The sequence below is a fragment of the Lepidochelys olivacea genome (assembly GCF_965140295.1).
Source record: "Lepidochelys olivacea isolate rLepOli2 genome assembly, chromosome: 14".
NCBI lineage: Eukaryota > Metazoa > Chordata > Testudines > Cheloniidae > Lepidochelys > Lepidochelys olivacea.
In genome coordinates this window covers 33,382,942-33,408,489 of record NC_140424.1, presented here as the reverse complement: position 1 = coordinate 33,408,489, position 25,548 = coordinate 33,382,942, and the positions used below count along the sequence as shown (strand labels likewise).

The window sequence follows — 25,548 nt, the reverse complement described above, 5'->3', positions numbered from 1 at the left end:
GCTGGGCTAGCAACCCCGCTCATACTCACTCTTGCAGTTTGTTGGCTGGGAACTCAGCCCTCCAACCAGGTGACTGTCCTTTACTCCACTCCTTCCTGGGTCGTGCTCCTTGCAAACAAAGTCCCAAAATGTCTTGAACAGAAACAAGGCCTTCCACCCTCGTGGGGAGTTCTTCCTCAGCCTGATTTCGGTTCGGCCTGCCCTTCTTGGGTTTCTATGGTCTTCTATGTCCCCTTCCTTAGGGACGGTGAGAGAAGCCAGTCCTACCCTGGACTCCAGGGTTTGGCCCAACGCTATCTCCTGAACAGCTCGCTCTGCTTCTGGACTTTTGCTGCTGTTTTCCCTTGTTTCCTCTCAGGTGGGGCTCACTTGATCATCAATTTGGCCTAGCCCCAGGCTAGGCAGCCATAGGCCAAGCCACCCTGTTAGATACCCTCCTCCTTCAAATCCGGTCCAGCCCGGCTGACAGGTTTGCTGAGGGGATGGTGAAACCCCATTGCTGATCAGAAGGAGGTCAGAGTCTGTTCCCTACGAGCTGAAGGTCCGTTTGTCCTGCTGTGGCAAGTGGAGCTGGAGAGCGGAGATGTTAGGTGAAAGAGACTGCATGATGGAGTTGGAGACTGAGGGACAGGAGCCTCCTCCCAGAAACGCTCCCAGGAGAACAGGTTTGAGGAGGAGTTCTCTGGGGAGCCTCCTGCTTGGAAAAAAACAAGGGTGGCACACTGATGAAGATGTCTCTGTCCCAGGGATGGGGGAAGCTCCCAGCCAGGCTATGCAGCAGGGATCCCATTTCTCCCCCAAGAAACCCATTTTGCCCAAAGAAGTCAATGGCTCTTACCTCCAAGAGGGAGTGGGCTCTTCCGTCTAGGCCTCTTTGAGAACTACTACTGCTTGGCTTCCTAGGACAAGGGACCTGTCCCCACTGCTCCCTGAGGTGCTTCAGCTTCTGACTGCACCCATCTGGGAGGCTGTCACACACCCCAGGGCCTAGAAGACATGCGGGGAGGAGGCTCCTCTTCATGTCAGACTCTGAGAGCCCAGAGAAGGGCCAAAGGAAGAATAAAGGGCAGGAGATGAAGCTAGCCCTGAGCCTCTGTCCCATCCTCACCTCCTCAAAGGTGGAGCTTCCTGAGCTTCAGTTGGGCAGACAGTCTGTAGCCCTGACGCAAAGGTCCTTCTGCGCCACATGGGGCAGGAAGATCTCTGCCTGGGAGCACGGGAAATGGGATGGGGGTGAGATCAAGGAAAGAGGGGAGGGATATGGGTGTGAGGGAAAGAGCTCCTGCCCCAGATGAAGGTATCTGGGGGGCCGCGGGAAGGACACAGCTCCACAGAGAGGGGAGAGAGTTCCTATGAGTGCCAGGGGCCTCCATTTCTGCTTCCACTAGTCCCCCATTTATAGTGAGACACAGCAGTACCTGCAGCAGGGAGCGGGACTTGCTGAACAGGGAGGGGAACCTTGAAGAGCATCAGATGAGCCACAGCCCTTGCAGCGCCTCGGGCATCTGGCGCAAGTGCCGAATCATGTGAAGCTGGCCCATGACCTTGGCTGTGACATCCTCATGCTGCAGGGGAACGAGAACATGTCAGAGACTGAGACACTCCCCAGGAATCAGGGAGGATGAAGGGCACCTGGAACCAGCACCATCATTTCCACGCAGCAGCTGCTCATGTCTGAGTGGTAGATTCACCCTCCTGACCCCCAGGATGGAGGCTTGCTGTCCTCTCTAGTGACCTTCAGTGCCAAACCCCCTCCTTGTAGGGTGAGCTCCTGCCACTTCCCCATCAGTGCCCCTGACAGCTGTTCCACCTCCAACCCACCTGGGGACACCGCTCAAGTTCGGAGAACCCTCTCTTCCACCCCTACCTCCATCCCCACCCAGGTAGGGCAGGGAGGGGGCTCTACAAGGGTGGCGGGGGGTGGGAGGGATTCTGGCAGCAGTGAAGTGGAATGGGGAGAGCTTGAGACCTTTCCCCAAGACACCCCAGTGACAAAACCTGAAACCACAGGATGGCAGCCCTGGTGAATGGGGCAGGTCAGCAGCCCCTGACGACTGAATCCTCCCAATCTCTCGAGAGCGGGTCAGGCCCTACCAGCAGCAAGACCAGCTTTCCACACCCATGTGCCTCAGTCAGTCACCATCACCAGTCAGTCCTTGGCCTCCCAGGATGCCAGGGATGGGAGCAACTCTCGATGGTGGCTGGGGTGACATGGACACTAGGCCATGGGGAAATGGGTGCAGCTCTGTGGGGCAGGAAAGGTTCCCAGAGGGCACTTAGGGGACTCTCCTGTCCTTCCCAGGAGTGATAGCAGAGCACCACATCCTAAGAACAGAAGTCCATGAAGGCCAGAAGTCCCCACTAGGCTCCTTGCTAGCAGGCCAGCAAATGGCGAGAGGATGGGAATCATAGAATCATAGAATCATAGAATATCAGGGTTGGAAGGGACCCCAGAAGGTCATCTAGTCCAACCCCCTGCTCAAAGCAGGACCAATTCCCAGTTAAATCATCCCAGCCAGGGCTTTGTCAAGCCTGACCTTAAAAACCTCTAAGGAAGGAGATTCTACCACCTCCCTAGGTAACGCATTCCAGTGTTTCACCACCCTCTTAGTGAAAAAGTTTTTCCTAATATCCAATCTAAACCTCCCCCACTGCAACTTGAGACCATTACTCCTCGTTCTGTCATCTGCTACCATTGAGAACAGTCTAGAGCCATCCTCTTTGGAACCCCCTTTCAGGTAGTTGAAAGCAGCTATCAAATCCCCCCTCATTCTTCTCTTCTGCAGGCTAAACAATCCCAGCTCCCTCAGCCTCTCCTCATAACTCAATGAGGAATGAGGCCCTGGGTCCCACCCCAAGCTTCTGAGTCGATTGCAGCTGCTTACCGTGTCCCCCATCAGTTGCTGGGCTTCCCCCAGGAGGGAGTAGACCAGCACCAGCCCAGCCTGGCTGACACGCAGCAGGGGGTCGTGGATGGCCAGCAATGCTGTCTGTACGAAGGATCTTCTCTGCCCGACGGAGAAGAATTTTTCAAAGACCTAAAACCAAGAGGACATGAGGCTCGAGTAGATTGCCCAGAGCCAGCCTCCAAGTCCTGGCGGTACAATGGCGTCTAGTGCCCCAAAGGGCGGGGAAGAGAGCTGCTGTGGCTAAGGCAGTTCATTCCCCAGGAGGCTTTCATAGAATCATAGAATCGAATCATAGAATCATAGAATATCAGGGTTGGAAGGGACCCCAGAAGGTCATCTAGTCCAACCCCCTGCTCAAAGCAGGACCAATTCCCAGTTAAATCATCCCAGCCAGGGCTTTGTCAAGCCTGACCTTAAAAACCTCTAAGGAAGGAGATTCTACCACCTCCCTAGGTAACGCATTCCAGTGTTTCACCACCCTCTTAGTGAAAAAGTTTTTCCTAATATCCAAATTTCAGGGTCCCAGGGTTCAGGGAAGCCCTTTTATTAAAAGGTCGCAGATGCTGAGGGACCAAAGCCTCCAGTGGCTCTTTCGGGAAGGCAATTTATGGCAGGGGCCAGGATGGGCTGGAAATGGATCTCTAATGTGTGTGAGCAGGCCCACTCTGCTGTGCAGGGCACAGAGACGACAGGGGACTCTGTCTTGCTTCCAGCAGAGAGATCTCCTGCACCTCAGCGGCTAGAGGAGTGTGCGTGTGTTGTTGAGGGGAGGAGGGGGTTGGAGCTGACAGACCAAAGGTCTCTTCCCCGCAGCTTAGTGATTTCTCTCCTCGCTGGGAATGGCCTCTGCAGCTCCTTGGTTTCTTCAAGGGGAATCCAACCTGCAGCCTGACAAGAACAAGGAGACTCCTGGCCCAGTCCCAGTGTGGGACCTTTGGCACCAGCGTGTCCCACTGGTTGCTGGATGAGGAACTGTGAGCTGGAAATAAGGAGCAGGCTCTTTTCCTGTCTTCAGGAGGCCTCCACTGCAGGGAACCCAGCCAGCTACACTCCCTGAGCTGTGTCATGCCCTGGCACAGTGCCCTTACCTCCCCCACTCTGGCTGTATTCTTGTAGCCTAAGAGCCTTCTGTCCTGGTGCCAGTCATAGCACCAGAGATCCTCCACGTCATGTATGGTCAGACCTGGAAGAGAGAGAGAGAGAGAGAGCGACTTTTCTCCTCATTCTGGTTGCAGTTTCTGTGTCCTTCCAATCCCATTGGTGGCTCCACAGTGGAGTGGAGAAGAACAGAGGCAGAGAGAGACTTGTCCTCCGGCTGGGGTCAGTCTGAGAGAAATGGTCTAGGGTCCCATTATCAACATATGGTCACTCTCAGTCCCCTATTGGGTTCCGTGTCCCAGCTGGGTTCCTTACCCTTCTGTTGGAGCAGCAGTTGGTAGAGCCGGTAAGTCCCCTCCCTGGCCTGCCGGCTGATGTCCTTGTCTGGATCGCTGACAAATAGAGCCAGCTGGGCCACATGGCGACCCATCTGAGGGAACTCAGCTGAGATCTAATGGAAGGGAGAGCAGAGGGGACTCCATCAGCATTTTCCTCTCAGCTCCCTGTCTGCCCTGGGCCAGAGGGCTCCTTCCCCTTAGCCCCTCTACAGGAGATGCTGGGGGAGAGGAGCTTGAGATCGAACCTTCATTTGCTCTGCTGCCAAGGGAGCCCGGGATGCCAAGCAGGGGCTGGAGCATGGTCCCCTTAAAGGCCCAGGGTCAACACTGAACCAGGACAAGAAGAACTTGACTCAAGCTAGCTCAGTCCTGCTCTGACTCTGCCTCCCCATAAAGAACCCTCCTAAGCCACAGCCCCGGCAGCAGCAGCAGATCCTGCAGCCCGCTGGAGCCAGCCCGCCTCCGCCTGGAGCCAGCAAGCTGGGCTCGGAGCTCACTTACGTCAAACTCAGGGAGAGTGACTGTGTATCTCAGCAGGGCTGTGCTGCTCCTGATGGCCCTGGCTCGCTCCTGCGACACCCTGGACACGACCCAGAGGTTGACATGCTGTGGGGAAAGGAGGCAGGTCAGACTCAGTGGCCAGCTGCTCCTGCTTTACAAATGAGCCCCCCACGCCTCCAGCCCCAGGGGCCTGAGACATTCTGCGCAGGGGGAAATAGCTGAGTCCTTGATGGCAGAGCTTTAGAAGGGGATTCTTTCCCCCAGGATGCAGCTTGTACCCTTCAGGTCACAACTTCTCCGCATCTCTCTAGATTGGGACAATCTAGGGGCTGGTCCCATCCTCCCAGAATTCCTGATTCCTGAACAGTTCACCAGAAAGAAGACTGAACCCTCGGCCCTTCCCTGCTATGCAAATCCTTGGGGGGAAGTAGGGAGTGACTGAGAGCACAATCCCCCCAGGAATTTCAGAGCAGATCAGAGGGAAGGGCTGATTCCCTGGGGCCCTCCTGTTTCTCTAGGAAGGAGCATGTGCCTCTTCTCTGAGAACTAGCTCCCTAATCTCATGGGCTCTGTGTGTTGGAGGGGAGGGGGAAGGGTGGATTTTCAGACTCTCTCTCCCCAAGACAGCCAGGAGCCCTGTGCTTAGTGCTCAGCAGAACCAGGCAGAGCTCTGGCTTGGAGTCCCAGCTCCTTCCTCTGTTCCTCAAGAAGGAAGGACCTGACACTACATTGCACTGACCCACCAACCAAGGACGGCCCACTGGGGACCCAGCTAGGAGGACAGAGTAGAAAATGGATCTTCCAGTCTCTCCTTACCAGTCCCCCAAAGAGTTACGGTGAAATGGGGCTCACCTCCAAGATGAAGTGGAGCCTGTCTGTGTCTGGGGACTCTGCCAGCAGGTTCCCCAGCATGGCATCCAGGACCTCTGCGATGACTTTCTGCAGAGTCTGCAAAGCATGGGTCAGAGTTAGGGAACCTGGGCCTACACCTGCCACAGGATGGGAAGAGGGGTCTCTGGGAAGCACTGGGGAGACTCCCAAACACATCTCCTGGCCTCTCTCCTTCACATCCCACTGCAGGCAATTTGCAAGAATTGATGACCCCTGGACCTTTAATCCATGAGCTTAGCAGGTCTCTGCAGAGGGCCTTGTAGGCAGAAGAGTAGGAAACAGCCAAGTTGCTATGGATGGAACCTGGGCTTCTGGGCCAAACACGGCTTAGGAAAGAAAGAAAGAAAGAAAGAAAGAAAGAAAGAAAGAAAGAAAGAAAGAAAGAAAGAAAGAAAGAAAGAAAAATCCCCCAGGGAGGGGTAATCTCTTCCCTGCTGGAGGGAAGGATCCAAGCCTGCAGCTTGTTCCATCTCCACTACCCCACCCCTAAATGTGGAGCTCCAGCGAATCAAGGGAGTAGGGACCAAGGACTACTCTGGAAGAGGAGGAGGATGGAGGAGGAGGTACCTGGATGCCGGTGGAGTCCTTCTCCGTGCCTAGGGTGAAGACGGAGTGAAGGGCAGCTCGCAAGAGGTGGGTCTCTAGGGCTGGCTCCAGGGCAGGTTTCATGGTGCTGGCAAGAGAGAGGAGCTGGTATTAGACTGTGCAGTACTGGGTGGGACTGTCGCCAAGACAGACACCAAGCCACAGGGATAGAGGCACAGTCTGGCGAGAATGGAAACTGAGGCACTTCGCTAGGGAATGACAAGGCCAAGGTGTCCCAGACAGACAGTGGCAGGACAGGAATAGCTGCTGTTCCCTGGAGCCTGCTGCCCCTCCTGTATCGGAGCCCGGGAATGAGCCCCTCCCCAAGGCCCCTGTCATGTTATGGGAGTGAAAAGAAGAGCCCTGCCAGGAGAGAGTGACCCTCCCCACCCCACCATCTCTGCCAGAGGCGCCACTCTTGGGAGGTGACTTGGGAGGGACAGTGATGGTGACTCCCAGCCTTGGGCCTGAGCAGCACTGGGGTGAGGGGAGCCGGCAGGGATGGTGGGTGGGGCTGTCTCAGTACCAGAGGTAGCCCACTGCAGCCAGGGAGTGGGCGAGGACGGCGCTGGGTGACGAGTCATCGGGAAGCTCCTCGATGAGCTCCTGTGAGACGTGAAAGAGACAAAGGAGCGTGTGAGATTCAGGCCCGACTGACACCTCCCAGTGAGGAGATGACACAGCCAGTGCCCCACATGGCCAGCAGGATCCCCCACCACCTCCCGCTCCTCCAATTCCTTCCTGCCCATCCGACTTGTCCCCCTTCTCGGATTCCTGCCCAGCTCACTCCCAATCCCCTTCTCTCCTCCTCCCTGTCAAAACTGCCCCCATTCAGCCCCATCCCGACGACTGAGCTGGGACCATGAGATTCCTTGTCCCCCACTCTCAGCTGCCCCCCAGCCCCACAATTCTCCCCCTCCCTCCAGCTGCCGTATGGCGTGTCTCACTCACCACGATCCTCTTCACCACAGCCGCCTTGCAGCAGCGCGGCTCCATCGTGTCCTCCCCTCTCTCCCGTGCAGCCAGACATGCGGGGTAGATGGCCTGAAGGAACAGGAGCTGCTGCCCCTCATCCTGTACCCACCGGGAGTGGGGTATAGCGAGAGAGAACCTGTTAATGAGGGACCTTCCTGCCCCACCCACACCAGCTCCAGGGCTCAGGCCTCAATGGGGGATTGTGGGGACCCACCTATTGTCCAAATCCCCCACCACTCCTACACAAGCAGGATCAGGAACTGGGACAGTGCCTGTGGGGGGAGATGACTTTGGCTGTTGTGGGACACCCCCATCTTGGGGGTCCCACATCATGGATGTAAAAGGGTCCCATTGGGGGTGGTGGATCAGGAGGCACAAGATCCTCGGCAGGGGGTGGGGATCCTGGGAAGGGACAGGGCAATCTTGGTTCCAGCCCAGTGGGGAACATTTGTACCTTATCTCTGCACTGGAGCTGCTCTCGGATGACCTTGAGAGCAGCTTCATCTTTGGCCACGTCCACCCCTTCCTCCTGCTCCGAATCCAGGGGGGTCCCTGCACCAGGGAGGGAAGGACAGGGGCGTGGTGGGCAGAGCAGGATTCAAGACCCCCCTTCCCACCTCAGGCACCCAGGGCAGATGGGGCCCCAAACCTCCCTCTCAGGGATGCCTTCAGCCCCCAACAGCTGCAGAAGCCCAGAGCAGAGCCCCCCTCCACTGGCCAGGACTCCAGGGGAGGTGCCGATTCCCCCGGCCCTGGAGCAGCAAGAACCAAAGTGGCAGCAGCTCTTCACGCCCCCACCCCCAGGTCCCCGTGTGGAAGGGGCAGCTGTGTGATGGCTGCTGCTGTCCGTGGGGTTCGCGGGGCTCAGGCCAGACACCTGGGCTGGGACCCCCCCCCCCCCCGTATCCCTGGGAGAGCATCTGGGCCCAGGGTGTTCACATCCCATCCTCAGCCCTCCCGGAGCCCAGCCCGGCTCCTCACCTGGAACAAAGCAGTGGCCTCCATTGGCCTGGCTGCTGCCAGATGCCCAGGTGCTGCCACTGTCCCATGCTGAGCTGCCGGTGCTGGGACAGGGACCTTCCCCCTCCTGGCCTGCAGGGGCTGGAAGGTCCTCAGAGACCGGGCAGGGCGATGCCTCCTGATGGGAACGAGGTCTGGACTCCTGGGGCCGCTGCTGCCCACACAACAAGCCCCAGAGCCACCCTGCCCGGCGCCCCTCCTGGGATGGGTCCTGTCTGCGAAACCGCAGCCTGGGCCAGCTCCATTGGGGCCTAGTCGGGGCCTCGCCCAGCTCGGCGCCTGCGCCGGGAGCCGGGGTCCTTTTCCAGAAGGCCGGGCACTTCCGCCGTCTGGCCTGGATGGGAGCTGCTTCCCCGCCAGCAGGGACGCAGGGGTTGCTCTGCCCCTTGGGAAGACGGCAGCTGCTTCCCTCAGGCTCTGGGGCCACCTGCAGAGCCTTCCTCCGCAACATCCGCAGGAGCCTGGCCATCCTGGAACCGAGCGGGGAGCAGGGGTGAGACTGGGCTCAAGGCAGCCTTTCACTCCTGGGCCTTTTCCGTCCCTCCTCCTCCCTGCTCCAGCCACAGCCGCCCCCTCTGCCCGCACAGGAGTGCAGGGAATGCCATCTACACACACGGGCAGGAGTTCATTGCATGATCCGCTCCCAACGTTCCCCCTCGTAATCCCTGCTGCTGCAATAGCCAGGAAGTCTCATCCTTTTCCAGCAATGAGGTCAGTCCCAAAGACCATCGGTTACTCTGGAGAAGCAGTCCCCTCCTGTCGTCCCAGGCCACTCTCCCACCCAGGCTAGAGAAGGAACAGAAGCCAGGAGTCCGGACTTCTCCTGGGAAATCATTCCTCACATCAAAGTCACAAAGGCCCTCGGCACAGGAAGCACAGAGCCCTCCTCATTCCCCATTGATTTCCAGGCTCAGCAGCTCACAGGGTCTGGTTCACCTCAGAGACTCTCAGCCTGGGGAAGGGTTGGGAGGGAAGGGCTGGGAGGGGAAGGGCTGGGAAGCCCCATTGCTGGAACCTTTCCAAACACACTGGAGACGGCTCTGGAGAAGCCCCTGCCTGGCCTAAGAGTGAGGGGCTCTTGGGGGCTGTTTGCAAATGAAATCCCCCTTTGGAGATAGTCTCTCCCCCAGACAGAGAGGGGAACACACCGAGGAACCTGAATGCCACTCACGTGCTCTCAGTGATGGTACAATGGATGGCGGATGTTCAGGGTCAGCAGACGTCCCTCACCCTCCTCCTCACTCTCCAAGCCCAAGGCAGGCTGGAGAGGGTGGTGACCTCAGGAGTTACCCTGCCCAGCCAGCAGGCAGGGTGATGACACGAGGGCGATCGACTGGCTGTGAAAACAAGAGTCTGTCTGATTGCCAAGGGACGGAGAAACTCAGCCAGCAGCAGGGGGTGCAGAACACGGCCCTAGGGCGGAGGTGACAGCGCCTCTGGGATCCTGACATCCCAGCACTTTACTCACCTTCCTGGAGCCTCCCAAACCCACTGGGCTGTAGCCATGGGACCCCAACCCTACTGACGGCAAACGGGCCTCAGCTGCGACCACAGGGTCACACCAAGTGTCAGAGCCATGGATGGACCCCTTCACTCACCACTGCCGCACACTCCCTCCCACAGCTGGCAATTGCAACCAGGCCCTAATGTCTGGTCCCCCTGCCTTTGAGAGAGAGTGTCACTCCTGCTTCCATTGCTGCCTCTTGATCTGTGGGACTTTGGGCAAGTTGCTCCCCCTCTCTATGGCTCTCTGGGACTCACATTCCTGAATGGGCTTTATAAAAGACAATGGTTAAAGTTTGGCCCCAACTAGTTCTTGTTTCTCGAGACTATCCATTTTAGCAAAGTTTAGAGTTCTTGACATTCAACACCTGGAAACATCCCTTTCTCCTTCGCAGATGGCCTTAACATCCCTTATCTCACCCAGGCTTCCTGCTGCCTGGAGTTAGAGAATTGACCCTGTTCCCATTGGACCTACCCAAGGTGTCACACAGCGAAGTGGTGACGGAGACAGAAAGAGAAGACAACTGTCCTGATTCCTGTTCTAACTAACAGACAACAACCCCCCAGAGGCGGATAAGGCCCAGGAAATAAGGGGTGAACATTTTCATGGAAACCTTTTTCTGTCAGAAAATCCATTCAAACGAAACCACTTTGTTTCTTGAAATCATAACAAGTAGGATGAAAATTCTTTGCAAAAATATCTGTTTGCAAAACAAGAGCATCTCCTGTCCGTCACAGTGCATTCAACTGTCTCGTCATACACAAAGGGGAGACACTATGCTCTAGAAAATTGGATGAGATGCTTCAGTCTGAGCTAAGTAGTTGCTGCTTTTCACAATTTCAAAACAATAAAATACAAATCAAATTGAATATTAGGTTATAATCTGATATGGCTCAGTGTGATAGGACACCCCCTAGTCTGCACTGCTCCGAGTGACACTGTTCAGTGGATCCCCAGCATCCACCCATGGTGAGGTAGGTGGGAGAGGATTGTTATTCCTTCTTGACAGAAGGAGAAACGAAGGCTGAGAAAGGAGCAGGGACTTGTCTTAGCTGATGCAGCCAGTCAGTAGCAGAATTACTCTCAAATGAGCTACAGACCAAGAATTGTTCATAGTAATTATTCAGCAATTATTTCAGAAGAACTGGAATGTTCGAGAGGATCATGAACTGCTCCGAGACAATGAATGGAGAGCAGCATCCACATTGGTCAAACGTATAACTGATTGCGACTTATTTGCTTGGTCATAAAAGAGAACAACAAAGACCAGAGTTTCCTCCCTGTCAATAGCCCCCTCCTCAGCCAATCAAGGTTGAGACTTTGAGGGGTGGGAGGCTAAGGGTTCTCATTAAATAGCCCAAAGAATGGCCCCGGTCACCACCGAGGGGATCACTCTCGGAGCACTAGTCCAGTCTCACCTCTCTGTGAGGGCCTCCCACAACCCCCCCAGACCCCGCTCCACACACAGAGCTCCTGGTGGTGGGAGGAGAGCAGAGGAAAAGGACAAAGGAAGCAAGAAGAGAAAGGTAGGAGGGACAGAGGAAAAGGGAAAACAAAAAGGAGAAACCCCAATGTCCCCAGTAATTCTAAGGGACAAAATCCTAGGTCGGAAATAAAATACTGCCCCCACAATCTAATGTTTTCCTTTCCTAAAAATCAGCCAGCACCTGATGGATCAGACTGAACAGGTTCCAAACCTCTCCGAGGCTCTTACCTTCTATACAGGGACGTCTGTTTTCGAGCAAATCCACTAAAAGAAAAGGAGAAAACTCCAAAGAGGGTCCTCCTTGCGCTCACGTACGTGCAAGTGAATGCTCTCTCAGTCCTCCAGGAGAGACCTCGAGAAGGAGACGTGCTGAAGCAAAGCCACAGGGATCTCCGAGCTTGCCCCTGTCCTGCACCCCTGTCCTGCCTGGCTGATGTCAAGTTCTCTCTGTGAGGTCATCGCCTCCCCACCACCTTTGTCCAATAGGCTGAGGTCCTGCCAAAGGCTCTTGTGATGTCACTGCCACACCCACCACTCCCCTGCAGTGCTGATGTCCTGCCCCTGTCCAGCTACATTGGATGTTTCAGCCGCTTCCCCTGGATCACCCCACTCAATGTCACTTCCTTGTGGGGTGACACCGACTACATAGTAGAACACAGAAGTTCTTCCCCAGGCCGCAATTAGGTTTTCACAAGTTAGTTGACTTTATGGCCAGAAGGAACCATTCGAGCATTTAATCTGATCCCCTGCGTATCCTAAGGTCTCCTGTATGTCAGAAGAGCTGGGCTTTTCTTTTACTCAAACATTTTCCAGAAAGGCATCTAGTCTTTATTCGAAGAGATCAAGAGATGGAGAAGCCATCATTTCTCTTGGTACTTTGTACCAATGACAAACCACCTGTTAGGATATAGATATTCAGGCCTGTCTGTAAAGGCCTATACTCTAAGAATTTAGGTGTATTCTTATCACTTGGCTAGTGATAGAGGTATAAAAGAAAGAATCAAAATCACTGTCTGCTGGTGTAAGGGCCTTCTCTTACTGTGACAGTCTGAGGCCCTGTTCTTCGGCTAAGGCCTTTGGCTAAGCAGCAGAGGCAGCCATAAGCTGGGAAGCGAACGGTCACATCCTCACATTCCAAACTAGTCACATTGAAATAAGGTGCTATTGGGCTGTTAGGCAGTATCAGGACAGGATTGTATTCCTATCACCTCCAGAGAAAGGGAAGTGCCTAGAAAATGTGAAAGGAAACTTAGTTTGATAGCATCCTGTCTGGCAAGAACTCACTTATCAATAGCTGGGATGTGAAATCCTCACTTCTGTATTGTTTTGTCATTATAGTTCCCACTTTGCTGTTGTTTGTCTGTATCATCTCTGTCTGGTTCTGTGATTGTTCCTGTCTGCTGTATAATTAATTTTGCTAGGTGTAAACTAATTGAGGTGGTGGGATATAATTGGTTACATAATCATGTTACAATATGTTAGGATTGGTTAGTTAAATTTCAGGAAAATGATTGGTTAAGGTATAGCTAAGCAGAACTCAAGTTTTACTATATAATCTGTAGTCAATGGGGGGTGTGGGTGTGGGTGGGGGTGGGCATGTGGGTGTGTGAGATGGGAACAGGGAATGGGGGTAAGAAAATTGGAATCATGTTTTGCTAAAGGGGGAGATGGGAACAGGGAATGGGGGTAAGAAAATTGGAATCATGTTTTGCTAAAGGGGGAAATGGGAACAGGGAATGGGAGTAAGGAAGTTGGAATCATGCTTGGCTAAGGGCAGGAATCGGAACAGGGACATAGGTGTAAGGCTCTGTGGTGTCAGAGCTGGGAAGGAGGATACTAAGGAAGGAAACTGGAATCATGCTTGCTGGAAGTTCACCCCAATAAACATCGAATTGTTTGCCCCTTTGGACTTCGGGTATTGTTGCTCTCTGTTCATGTGAGAAGGACCAGGGAAGTAAGTGGGTGAAGGAATAAGCCCCCTAACACCACCCTCTTACAAATCTGGGTCTTATTGTCATTATCCTTTTTCTGATTTCTGCTTCCATCCATGGGGTTTTGTCATGCCTTTCTCTGAGACATAAAAGAGCCCTTTTATACTCAACATTTTCTCTCCATGAAGTCAAGCAACTCACTTCTCATTCTTCTCTTGTATATACTAAGCAGATTGAGCTTTTTCAATGTCTCATAATAGGGCATCATCCCCATCACTCAGTTATGAATCTTTTCTGCACCCTCTCCAATTGTTTTAACATAATATTCAAAATGTGGACACAAGAACTGGATTCAACATTCCAACATCAGTCTCACCAATGCTCTTTCACTTCCCTTTCCATCCTCACTACTCTATCCAGCCAAGAATGGCTTTAACCTTTTTTAACACAGTTTCACATTGACAGCTCATGTTGAACAGCTTGTCCACTATGACCCCAAAATCCTTTTCAGGGTCACTGCTTTCCAGCGGATTGTCCCCAATTCTGTAGGGTGCCGCCTGACTCCTTTGTTACTGGAGGTATGGGGTTGCATTTGACTTTATTAAAACCTAATTCTTTAGTAAGTATTTTAGAAGAACTAGCCCATTAGAGAGAGAATCGTGAATTACTCCAAGACAATGAATGGAGAAAAGCGGCAAGAGCAATCAAATACATGTTTGGTTACGCCCTATTTCCTTGGTCTTAAAAGAGGGTCACAAGGACCTGAGCCTCCTCCCTCACAATAGCCCCAAACTCCCCCAATCAGCATTGAGACTCTGAGAAGCAGAAAGCTGAGAGTTCTCACCAGATGTCCCGGGTCACCACCGGAGGGAGTCACTCTTAGAGCACTATTCCAGCCACATGTCTTTGGGAGGGCCTCCCGCAATGAGAGTTGGAGTGCAACCCCCCCTCCCCCCCTCCGTCCCCAACTCCACACGCACAGACAGGTCCTGGTGGTGAAAGGAAAGCAGGGGAAAAGGACAAAGATGCAAGAGAAGACGAGAAAGGAGGGAGAGACAGGAAAAGGGAAAACAAAAAGGAGAAACCCCAATGTCCCCAGTAATTCTAAGGGACAAAGTCTTAGGTCGGAAATAAAATGCTGCCCCCGCAATCTAGTGTTTTCCATTCCTAAAAATCAGCCGACACCTGATGGATCAGACTGAACAGGTTCCAAACCTCTCCGAGGCTCTTACCTTCTATACAGGGACGTCTGTTTTCGAGCAAAACCACTAAAAGAAAAGGAGAAAACTCCGAAGTGGGTCCTCCTTGCGCTCACGAATGTGAAAGTGAATGCTCTCTCAGTCCTCTAGGAGAGACCTCGAGAAGGAGACGTGCTGAAGCAAAGCCACAGGGATCTCCGAGGTGGCCCCTGTCCTGCACCCCTGTCCTGCCTGGCTGATGTCAAGATCTCTCTGTGAGGTCATCGCCTCCCTACCACCTTTGTCCAATAGGCTGAGGTCCTGCCAAAGGCCCTTGTGATGTCACTGCCACACCCACCCCTCCCCTGCAGTGCTGATGTCCTGCCCCTGTCCAGCCACATTGGATGTTTGAGCTGCTTCCCCTAGATCACCCCTCTCAATGAGCGTTCATTGTGGGCTCAAGCCGAACACAGTAAAACATCAGAGGCTTCTCCCCATGCTAGGCTCATTTTTCATCAATTAGCAGACTTTATGGACAGAAGAGACCATTAGAGCGTGTCATCTGACCCCCTGCATATCACATGCTTTCTGTAGAGCATAGGAGCTAATTTTTGACTACACACGTTCCAGAAAGGCATCTAGTCTTCATTAGAAGACATCAAGAGGTGGGGAATTCCCACCACTTCCCTTTCTAGTTTCTTCCTTTGGTAATTCGTCCTCACTGTTGAATATGTGTGCCCTCTTTCTAATACGAATTGGTCTCTTTTGAGTTTCCAGCCACTGGGTCTTGTTATGCTTTTCTCTGATAGATTAATGAGCCCTTTAATACCCAATATTTTCTCTCCATGAAGTCACTTCAACACTTCAATGATGTCACCACCCAATCTTTTTTATAATCTAAACAGGCTGAGCTCTTTCAATAGCTCACTAGCATCTGCCAGGAAGGGAGTCCCCACAGAGGGACACCATAATCTCCCAGGGAGGGAAAAGGCTCTCACTGCCATTTCTTAACCTCATGGGGTGTTCTCCTGCTCTGCCAACCCCACCCCTTTTTCAGTATCTCCAGGTGCCTGAGGGAGCAGGAACCAGAGGCCATCCTGCAGCTGGGACAGAGATGGAGGTTGATGACCTACCTGCCCGTGGTGACCATGGTGCAGGACAGCCCTCAGGACATGCGAATGCAGCTCCAGATCTGGGAGCAGCTTCCCTTTGCTGGCATGAGACCTTGCAGGTTGCGGTGGGTGAGACAGGCACTAACTTTTGGAAACCCTCAGTGGGATCAGAGGGTAATGGTTTGTAGAAAGTGGTGTTGGAGAGCTTTACAAAAACTAGACAAGAACGGTGCATGTTCCAGGGCAGCTCCAGCCCCGGTGCTGTCAGTGAGACGTGTCCTCCCAGCCCTGCCTGACGGGTCTTTCTGTTTCAGACCCTCCTTGGAACTGCAAGAAAAGTCCAACCTGTAGAGTTGTGGTTGCAGTGATAGTTGTATGGTCTGCGTTGATTGCTGCCATCATTGCTCTGGCAGGTGAGTTCCCAGCTTCCGCCCCGCTCCCTTCCCCTCCATCTACGATCTCCGCGCATCCCATTCTCCCGTGACCTGCCACACTCACTCTCTCCTCCCGGCCTGTCCGGCTTCTGCCCCTGGGGCAGAGGATTCCTGGGGGATCTTCCTCCCAGACCCCTGCACCTGGGCACTCTCTGTGTCAGGACGATCTGACTGACATTAGCCCCCCCAGCCCATCTCTGAGCACTTTGGACCCAAGTCACCTTTGCCACGCGCCATGAAGCAGTCCCTGACCAGGGTGTCCAGTGGGACAGGATGCAGTGCAACCCTGAGCCCTTTGCCTTCCCTGTGTTACTCTGAGGTTACCAGCTTGGCCTTCCTGGATCTTCAGGTCATGCCTGTGGCCGGGCGGCAGGTGCTGCCGTGTTATTGAAATGAGCCATAGAATTAAGTCAAGACCCCTCCACCAGCGCAGTGTGGAAACCCCCCAATCGCTAAGCTTGGCCAGGAAGGGTCCCTTAGCACCATTCACTCCCCCGGGCTGCCCAGACAGCGTGTGCTCATGCAGAGCGCGTCTGTTTGCGGTGAACATGAACCCTGTTGTATCCCCCCGTTGTCAGGGGCAGGGCGTGCTGGGGAATGTCGGGGGTGGGATTTCTCTATTGCCCTGGGATCTGATCACTGGGCCCCAGGAGGGTTTAGCAGCTGGCAGAGGGGATTGAATCCAGGTCTGTCTGCATTAGGAATCCTCTGTGCCGATGTCATGACGTCCGTGTAGTTGAATTGGTGCAAACCGCTAAAGCAGACGCACTGCACTGGTGCACAAAGGAGCTTGCCTTGGTGCAGTTTGCTGCAGGAAGTTACCAGAGCGAGCCGCACTGCTCCAGCGCATCTCCAGGAGGTGCTTGCCCGGATGTCACTGCAACACTGTGATTATACTGGTGCAGATTGCTCGGATACAGATGCGCCCTGAATCCCAGCTCCCTGCTGTAATGGCAGGCTGTTGCAATGGGCAGCATTGGTTCTCGCTGTGTAAGGTGGGAATCTGTGAGCTTAGGGTTGGTTACACACCTGCAGGTGCAGGGAGCTCTGCAGAACATGTGGCATCTGAGCTGGAGATGGATGGTGGAGACAGCCTGTGCCATCAACTGTTAGTCACTGACTTCTCTGCTCAGTTCAGTAGGGCAGGGGTGTGGGCTACCGTGCACTGGACAGTTAAATCTACAGGGTCAGACATGCCTTGTGAGTGAGGTGAACACATGCTCGCTTTCTGATCACCGCTGCCACGTTTCCTAACTCTTCCCAACTTAGAGTGTCTGTTCCTCGCTGAGCGCCAGCCACATGGGAAGGCTTGAAAACCAGCTACCGAGTTACTGTGGTGCAAACAAAAGTGACGTGCTCGAAAACATCTGGAGGGGTTTCAGTCCAACTCCTCTCAACTAGACAGGCCTTTCAAATCCTCTTTGGTGTCACTTATGGGTGACCCCACTGCTGCTCTTTCATGGCTCTGAAAGGGTTACACTGCCATGAGGGCTTCCAGAAAGTGCCTTTCTTGCTGCTGTGTTTGGGGAGAGAAAAGTCTGCAGGTAGGAGGTGAATTAAGTTCCATCATTCCTGGCCCACAGTGCAACAGGTCACTTCCCGTGGCTGTGGTTTCTGGCGCCCCCTTGTGGCTTTCATGTCCCTGAGTGAAAGTTCCCACATTCTTCTCAGTTGTTCACCTGCTGTTTGTTGCTAGGTTGAACGTCCAGCTGTTGATCTTGTGCCTGGGGTGAAATGCTCTGAGCTGTGTCAGTCCCTCCCAGGCTGGGAGTGTCCCTGGAATCCTTCTTGCCAGGCAAATTTACAGTGACAAACGTCTCCGTCCCCCTGCATCTGATTGCAGTGGACCAGCCCCAGCTGGGGGTCCCAATGGGCTTGGCAAGCCGGTCAATTGACTGCCTGTTTGGCCGCAGTCAAATGCTCCAGCGAGAGCCCTGGGGGTAGGAGGCAGCCTGCCTTTCGGATTGCATCTTGGAGCCTCACTGGTGTTTTCCAGAACTTGGTTTCATTGTTTTGCCTTTTTTTTCTGAGCTAAAATAACTCAGTGAAGTACATTTTTAAAAAAAAAAAATTAGGTAGATCCATATCTATCGAAAGCTAAACCTACTGGAGACAATGACGTCTTGCTCTTTTTTCTTCCTGGCGGGAGGTAACCAATTCTGATAAATTGGTATTTTAAAATATCTGACCACTCTTTGACAGATTTGACTGGTCAGTTGACCAATTTTTGTACCAGTCAAATGCCCAATTCTCGTTGCAATTCTTACCCTCCATGTGACTGTCTCATTCTCAGCGCTGACCTCTCAGCTTTCATCAGCTGATCTGTGCCCCCCTGCGAGCCCCTCGTGCCCGGACGGCTGGATGGGATACCGAGGGAAATGCTACTATTTCTCAGAGACGGAAGGGAGCTGGACCGACAGCCGAAGCCGCTGCTCTGCCCCGGGTGCCTCCCTGGCTGGGATCGACAGTGAGCAGGAAACGGTGAGAGACTCTCGAGTTGCCAGACACTAATCTGGGCACAGGGATGGCTGCTGCAGCAGGACCTGGGCTCTGCCCCGTGGGGTGAGGAGCAGCTGTGAGCCCTCCCGTGCTGGGAGGCCGGAGTGAATGAACTTCCAGCCGCTGAACGCCAGCCCTGGCTGGGCCCAGGGCCCTACTGTCTGTGTGTGATCACAGGGATTGCCCATTCTCCGCTACCCCCCTCCCCAAATAGGGAGACAGCTTCTGTCTAGGGCAGGGCTGGCTCAAGCATCTCCTGGCCTGCTGGCTGCTGGAGTGGGACTGAGAACCCAGTCAGTGCTCCTGTTGTGGGGATGGGAAAGGAGCAGCCAGCTGAGGAGGCGGGGGAGGAGGGGATCCTTTCACATTGACCCCTCCCACTTCAGCTTGCCTCCCTCCCTCCTCCTGCCTTGCTGGGGTGAGCGGTGGCTGCTCTGTGAGAAGAGACATCTCTGCAGAGAGCTCAGACCCAACAGCTGCCCCCAGCTCAGGGGGACTTGGGGTGTGGGTGACTGGGAGCACTGGGGTAGGGCTGCTGTGTGCGGTGGGAGGGTTAAGACTGCCCGGGAGATCTTGTGCTTTGCAAGAGGGAGGGGAAAATCCCCCCTGAAAATAAACTGAGCACCCTTCAATATGTGACTGGGATTCTCTGCAGCACAGAGCCCTGGAGGGGCGGTGGGGGGGAGCATGGGAGGTGGGGATGATACCTGCTGTCCCTCAGCTTTCTCTAAGGCGTTCCTGCTGCGCCATAAGGGTGTCTATGACCACTGGATCGGCCTCTGGAGGGAGCAGGGTCAGCCCTGGAAATGGGCCAATGGCACCAAATTCAACCACCTGTGAGTCTCTCTCACCCCTCTGGACTAATTCCCTGGGCTTGGGGATTCTGGTGTCTGAGCGGTTTGAGCTCAGGTAGATCCACCATTCAGTGCTAGTGAAACCACCAGACACGACCCTGGTCCGTTCGCGTCCTGCGTGTATCGGAGACCGATGGGAGCCGGCGTGTCCCTGAACTCTCGGCTCCTCCCCGCAGCACGGTGCTGGGCCGGAGACAGAGCCCGCCATAGCCAGAGATGCCCTCGCAGCGCGCTGGGATTTCAGCTGGGACACTCGCTGTTCTCCCCCAGCCCTCTTCAGCAAGGTCCCTGGGGTGTCTGACCCCCCCTGGAGAAAGGAGGCAGCAGGGAGCTCAGGTTAACAGTGGCTGCTAGAGAGGGCAGCATGCCGAGCACTGCATGGCAGGTGCAGGTCCCGCTGGGGATTGCAGCCGGCAGGTTTGAGTGACTTGGCTGGTGAGGCCTCTGAATCCGCAACAAGGCACCGATGTTAAAGGAGCCTGCGGTTCACAGGTGCTGGACGCCTGGGGCTCCCACGGGAACGGGGTACAGTAGTGATGGCTGCCCAACACCCCGCGATGGGTTTCAGTGGGCTCCAAGTGTGATCACAAAACCAGCGCTGCTTGAACCCTGGGACTTCAGCAGTAGAAGCATGAGCCTCTGCCATAGGAGCGAAAGAATCCACTTCTTTAACTGAAACTCCCCCCCGGTTGATAAAGCTCTTTTGCAGGCCAGCCATTAGAGGGGGATGGAGACCCCCCCCCACTTCTCTGGTCTGGGTTACTTCAGTACTTTGAAAAATCAGGCTCTTTTGGCGCTGGGTCAGGGCTCCCCAATGGACAGTCCCCATTCTGCTGTATTGGACCCAACCTTTGGATCCCACCTGCTTCCAGCCTCACTGGGTCTGAAGAGCTACCAGACACTGTCCTGAGTTCGAGCCTCTGTGGCATTCTCCTGGGGTACAGACTCCCTGTCTGGTATGCTCCTTAGGATGTGGGACCCTGCAGATCAGCTGCTGTAGGATCCAAAACCAGTGCTGAACCCTCCCAAATCTCCCGAGAGGCATGTTGTCCCTAGAGCTCCACCCTCCACACCAGATGAACTCTGGGAGACTTACGTGAGGGTTACAAACAAGGAACACATGCTTTCACAAAGGAACTTCTTCAACACTCTCTTTTTCCCCCATGCCCAATGGAAAGCTCAAGAGTTATAGATCAACGGAGAAGGAAACCCCTGAATGCAATTTCTTCTTTCAGTGTCATCTTGGTTCTGCTCCATGTGTTTCAAGGAGGCGAGATCCTTCCTGTCCCCCGCTTTTCCTGCTCAGTCGTCTGGTTCTGGTGATGGTCTGCCCCTCTTGTTAGAGGGCCGGTCCCTTTTGACAATCAGTCTAACAAATTCTCTCTGTCCTGCTGGGGACTGTCCATTCTTCAGCACCCCTGTGGGCTGCTCAGCATAGAGGGTCAGGAACAGTCAGCGGTTCTGCAAAGCCCCCGCTGTCCTGAGCTCTGCTCCTGAGGGGCTGGGAGAGTAGCTGCTCCGCACTCAGGCCTGCACTGTGGAGAACGGCTCCCCTGGCTGGGACTGGTGTGAAATGCCCAGCCTCTGCCTGACTGCAGCTCCCTGGCTTCTGTGTGGCAGGTTTCACTTAAGAGGAGGAGGTGACTGCGCGTATCTGAACGACGAGAAAGGGGTCAGCAGCTCACGGTGCTACATGGGAAGACGGTGGATCTGTAGCAAACCTGAGATGTATGTGATGGTGTCATAAATATAAAGGGAAGGGTACACACCTTTAAAATCCCTCCTGGCCAGAGGAAAAATCCTTTCACCTGTAAAGGGTTAAGAAGCTAGGATAACCTCGCTGGCACATGACCAAAATGACCAATGAGGAGACAAGATACTTTCAAAAGCTGGAAAGAGGGAGAACATCAAAGGGGTCTGTGTCTGTCTGGGTGAGGCTTTTGCCAGGGACAGAACAGGAATGGAGTCTTAGAACTTAGTAAGTAATCTAGCTAGATATGCGTTAGCTTATGATTTCTTTAAATGGCTGATAAAATATGTTGAGCTGAATAGAATGAATATTCCTGTCCGTGTGTCTTTTTGTAACCTAAGGTTTTGCCTAGAGGGATTCTCTATGTTTTGAATCTAATTACCCTGTAAGGTATTTACCGTCCTGATCTTACAGAGGTGATCCTTTTCTTTTTACTGTTTCTTCTATTAAAATGTTTCTTTTCAAGAACTGAATGCTTTTGTCATTGTTCTAAGATCCAAGGGCTTGGGTCTGTGGTCACCTATGCAAATTGGTGAGGATTTTTACCAAACGTTCCCCAGGAAGTGGGGTGCAAGGTTTTGGGGAGGATTTTGGGGGGAAAGACGTTTCCAAACAACACTTTCCCAGAAAGCCGGTTAAACGTTTGGTGGTGGCAGTGGAAGTCCAAGGGTCAAATAGTTTGTACCTTGGGGAAGTTTTAACCTAAGCTGGTAAAGTAAGCTTAGGAGGTTTTCATGCAGGTCCCCACATTTGTACCTTAGAGTTCAAAGTGGGGAAGAAACCTTGACAGATGGGAAAAGAGACCGCACTCGAAAGGGGCTCAAAATGAGACTCCTAGATGTGACACTTATACAACTCACACCTACTTGAACAAGCCAAGATCTCAAAATCAGGCAGTGGGGCCCTCAAGCAATAAGTGTGTCTCGTTTAAACTCCGTATGTGCCATCTGCTTTTGAACCTTTTAAACTCAGGGTTACGTTGTCAAGCTTTTCTCTGCAGCTGAGAGGGAGTGATCTCATGAGAAGGAGTCTTACCTCATTTCCCCAGCATGTGGCTAAGGGAAGGCCTTGTTCATTTAGACTCCAGAACAGCATTTCTCAAATGCAGCCAGCAGCTGATTGTTTTGCAGCCACAAGAGCCTCCAAAGTGCCCCAACAAATCGCTCAGATGTTAAGTATTAAAGGTGTCTTCTAAATGCCATAAATCCTCATGCGTGCTCCCTTTTAAATAGTACCATGCCGGCAGAGCTGAGCTACATAGGTGTGGTTTTCTTTCAAGTCACAAAGTGTATTCTTTGGCTAAGAACATAAGAACGGCCATACTGGGTCAGAGCAAAGGTCCATCCAGCCCAGTATCCTGTCTGCCAACAGCGGCCAACGCCAGGTGCCCCAGAGGGAGTGAACCTAACAGGCAATGATCAAGTGATCTGTCTCCCGCCATCCATCTCCACCCTCTGACAAACAGAGGCTAGGGACACCATTCCTTACCCATCCTAGCTAATAGCCATTCATGGACTTAACTTCCATGAGTTTATCCAGTTCTCTTTTAAACCCTGTTATAGTCCTAGCCTTCACAACCTCCTCAGGCAAGGAGTTCCACAGGTTGACTGTGCGCTGTGTGAAGAAGAACTTGCTTTTATTTGTTTTAAACCAGGTGCCCATTAATTTCATTTGGTGGCCCCTAATTCTTGTGTTATGGGAACAAGTAAATAGCTTTTCCTTAGTCACTTTCTCTGCACTACTGACGATTTTATAGACCTCTAACCACTGTGTTTACATCTCCTGTTATTGTAGCTCTGTAAGTGGCTATGGGCCATCTCACTGCGTGGTGTTTGGGTAGGTTGCGATTGTTCATGGGGCTGGGGGGGGAGAGGTGAAAGAGTTATAAATGTGACTGGGTATCAGAAAGTATTTCAGGTAATCTAGTGCCAGAAAATGACCTTGAATGTGACAGCAGGTGGCTCCTCTGGGACCTTCTGCTAAGAAACGCAAAACATAGAAAGAAAAAGAAACACTTCAGCACCAGGGGGAAAGGCAGTTTCCTGTGTTTCCGAAGCCATCTGATTCCATTTCTGAACAAGTTGCAGTGTGAGAAAGAAATTCATCAAATTGAAATGTATGTCGTGCAACGTCCCTTCAGCACTTGTGCAAGGGAAGTTGAACCAAATTACTACGGTGAGCTTCAGAGGCGCAAGCTGTTAAATGATGCAAAAACCAAGCTGAAAAGACAACAGCAACGGCTCAGATTTTGTTGTTACTGTTATCATTATTATTACTGGGCTATGTTGACTATGGTTTTTTTTGTGTGAAAGAAACTTTGGACATATTGGCAGATACATTCTTTCGTTATTAGTCATTATCCTTTCTATTATGTAAAGCATTTTTAAATTTAGTTCAGAATTGTTGTACAGCCGTCCACCTTTGACCAAAAAAGCAAAAGAACAACAAAAAAGACAAGACTGTGCAAAGCACTGGTTTGTTCTGTGTTTAGGTCCAGTAAAGATAAGACACAACTGTACCTTATATTTATTATTGAGTCTGCAAAAAATCCCTATGTAAATATGCACATGTAATTTATTTGTTTGTTTTTCCTACAGTTAGTTAAGTATTGTCAGAGCCTCATTCTGAGGCTGCCAAAAATTTGTGAGAACCCCGGCTCTAGAAAGTGTTAGAAAACAAAATCCTATGTTACCATTACTTTCCAGTATTTGCAAAAAGAAAAGGAGGACTTGTGGCACCTTAGAGACTAACCAATTTATTTGAGCATAAGCTTTCGTGAGCTCCAGCTCACTTCATCGGATGCATTCAGTGGAAAATACAATGGGGAGATTTATATACACACAGAACATGAAACAATGGGTGTTACCAGTATTTATTCACTCTCGCTTGCATCTCTGTTCTTTGATAATAAACTCATTCCTGTTTTCTGTATATCTAATTGCTGTGTTCTCAATAGAGTGGTTGGCCTGAATTGAATCTTACAAGCTGCTGTGGACCGCGCCTGTGGGATTAGAGTCACAGTTCTGCATGTGCTCCGGGGAACGGGCTGAGAACTCCCGAGGGACGCTCAGAGGTTTTGGGAGTGTCGATCGCTAACCTGTACACAGAGAGCGAGGCCTGCAGGGGGCTGGAAGGTCAGGCTTGCGCTGCCAGGGGTGGTGGTTTGAGAGAGCTGACCCATGGCAGGCCTGGACAAGGCTCCCCCAAAAGTGCCTCGTATGCCTGCTATGGATCACTCAAACGGGCAGACGTCCCCGGCTCATTCCACCCCTGCACCCCCCAGGTACAACCCACACAAGGCATTCGACCAGGGTGAGGAGAACACCTGCAATGCCCTGTCACCTGACGTGCTGAATTTGCCTCTGAGCCCATTTTCCCTTCCAGCTTGGGACTCCAGAACCCTGCCTTGTTGAGCCAGACATGCTTGCCAGCTGCAAACACAGACCCAGGTCTGGGCCACACCCCCAACGCTGCAGACTTTAACCCAAAACTGCTCAACAGGTCACCTGTCTCCAGCAACTAGCTCCCAATGGGATCCAAACCCCAAATAAATCCGTTTTACTCTGTATAAAGTTTATACAGGGTAAACTCAAATTGTCCACCCTCTATAACACTGATAGGGAGAGATGCCCAGCTGTTTGCTCCCCCAGGTATTAATCACTTACTCCGGGTTAATTAATAAACAAAAGTGATTTCATTAAATATAAAAAGTAGGATTTAAATGGTTTCAAGTTATAACAGACAGAACAAATAAGTTACCAGGAAAAATAAAACAAAACACGTAAGTCGAAGCCTAATACATTAAGAAACGGAATACTGATAAATCTCACCCTGAGAGATGTTCCAATAAGCTTCTTTCCCAGACTGGACTCCCTCCAGTCTGGGCCCAATCCTTTCCCCTGGTACAGCCTTGTTCCAGCTCAGGTGGTAACTCGGGGATTTCTTATGACTGGCAGCCCCCTTTGTTCTGTTCCACTCCCTTTGATATCTTTGGCACAAGGCGGGAATCCTCTCACGGTCTCTCTGGGTTTCCACTCCTCCTTCTAAATGGAAAAGCACCAGGTTAAAGACGGATTCAAGTATCATGTGACATGTTCACATGTCCTGTGAGCCCCCCTCCATTCTTTCAGGACTGGCCCGCACGTAAGCGGTGAAGGCTTGCAGGTGAACAGAGCCATCTACAGTCAGTTGTCCTAGCTAATGGGAGCCATCAAGATTCTAAGCCACCATTAATGGCCCACACTTTGCATAACTACAGTAGGACCTCAGAGTGATATCTCATATTCCTAATTTCAGATACAAGAATGACACATTCATCCAAATAGGATGAACACACTCAGTAGATTTGTAAGGTCTCATTACAAAACTTATAGAGACCTTTTGCATAAAGCATATTCCAGTTACATCGTATTCACACTTAAACATTTTTATAAAGCTTATGAAGTGCAATGTCACAGGGTCAATACCCTCAGAGGATACCTGC

General features: G+C 52.5%; 1 pseudogene across 1 annotated transcript in view; it reads left to right on the top strand.

The window, feature by feature from the left end:
• The window catches only part of LOC311530633 (C-type lectin domain family 2 member D-like), an 839,985-nt pseudogene that overhangs the window by 727,393 nt on the left and 87,044 nt on the right, over positions 1 to 25,548 (top strand). Inside the window, exons 3-5 of the transcript in view lie at positions 18,256 to 18,443; positions 19,194 to 19,297; positions 20,936 to 21,043. The product of the transcript in view is annotated as a C-type lectin domain family 2 member D-like (transcript). The remainder of the gene's footprint in view (positions 1 to 18,255; positions 18,444 to 19,193; positions 19,298 to 20,935; positions 21,044 to 25,548) is intronic.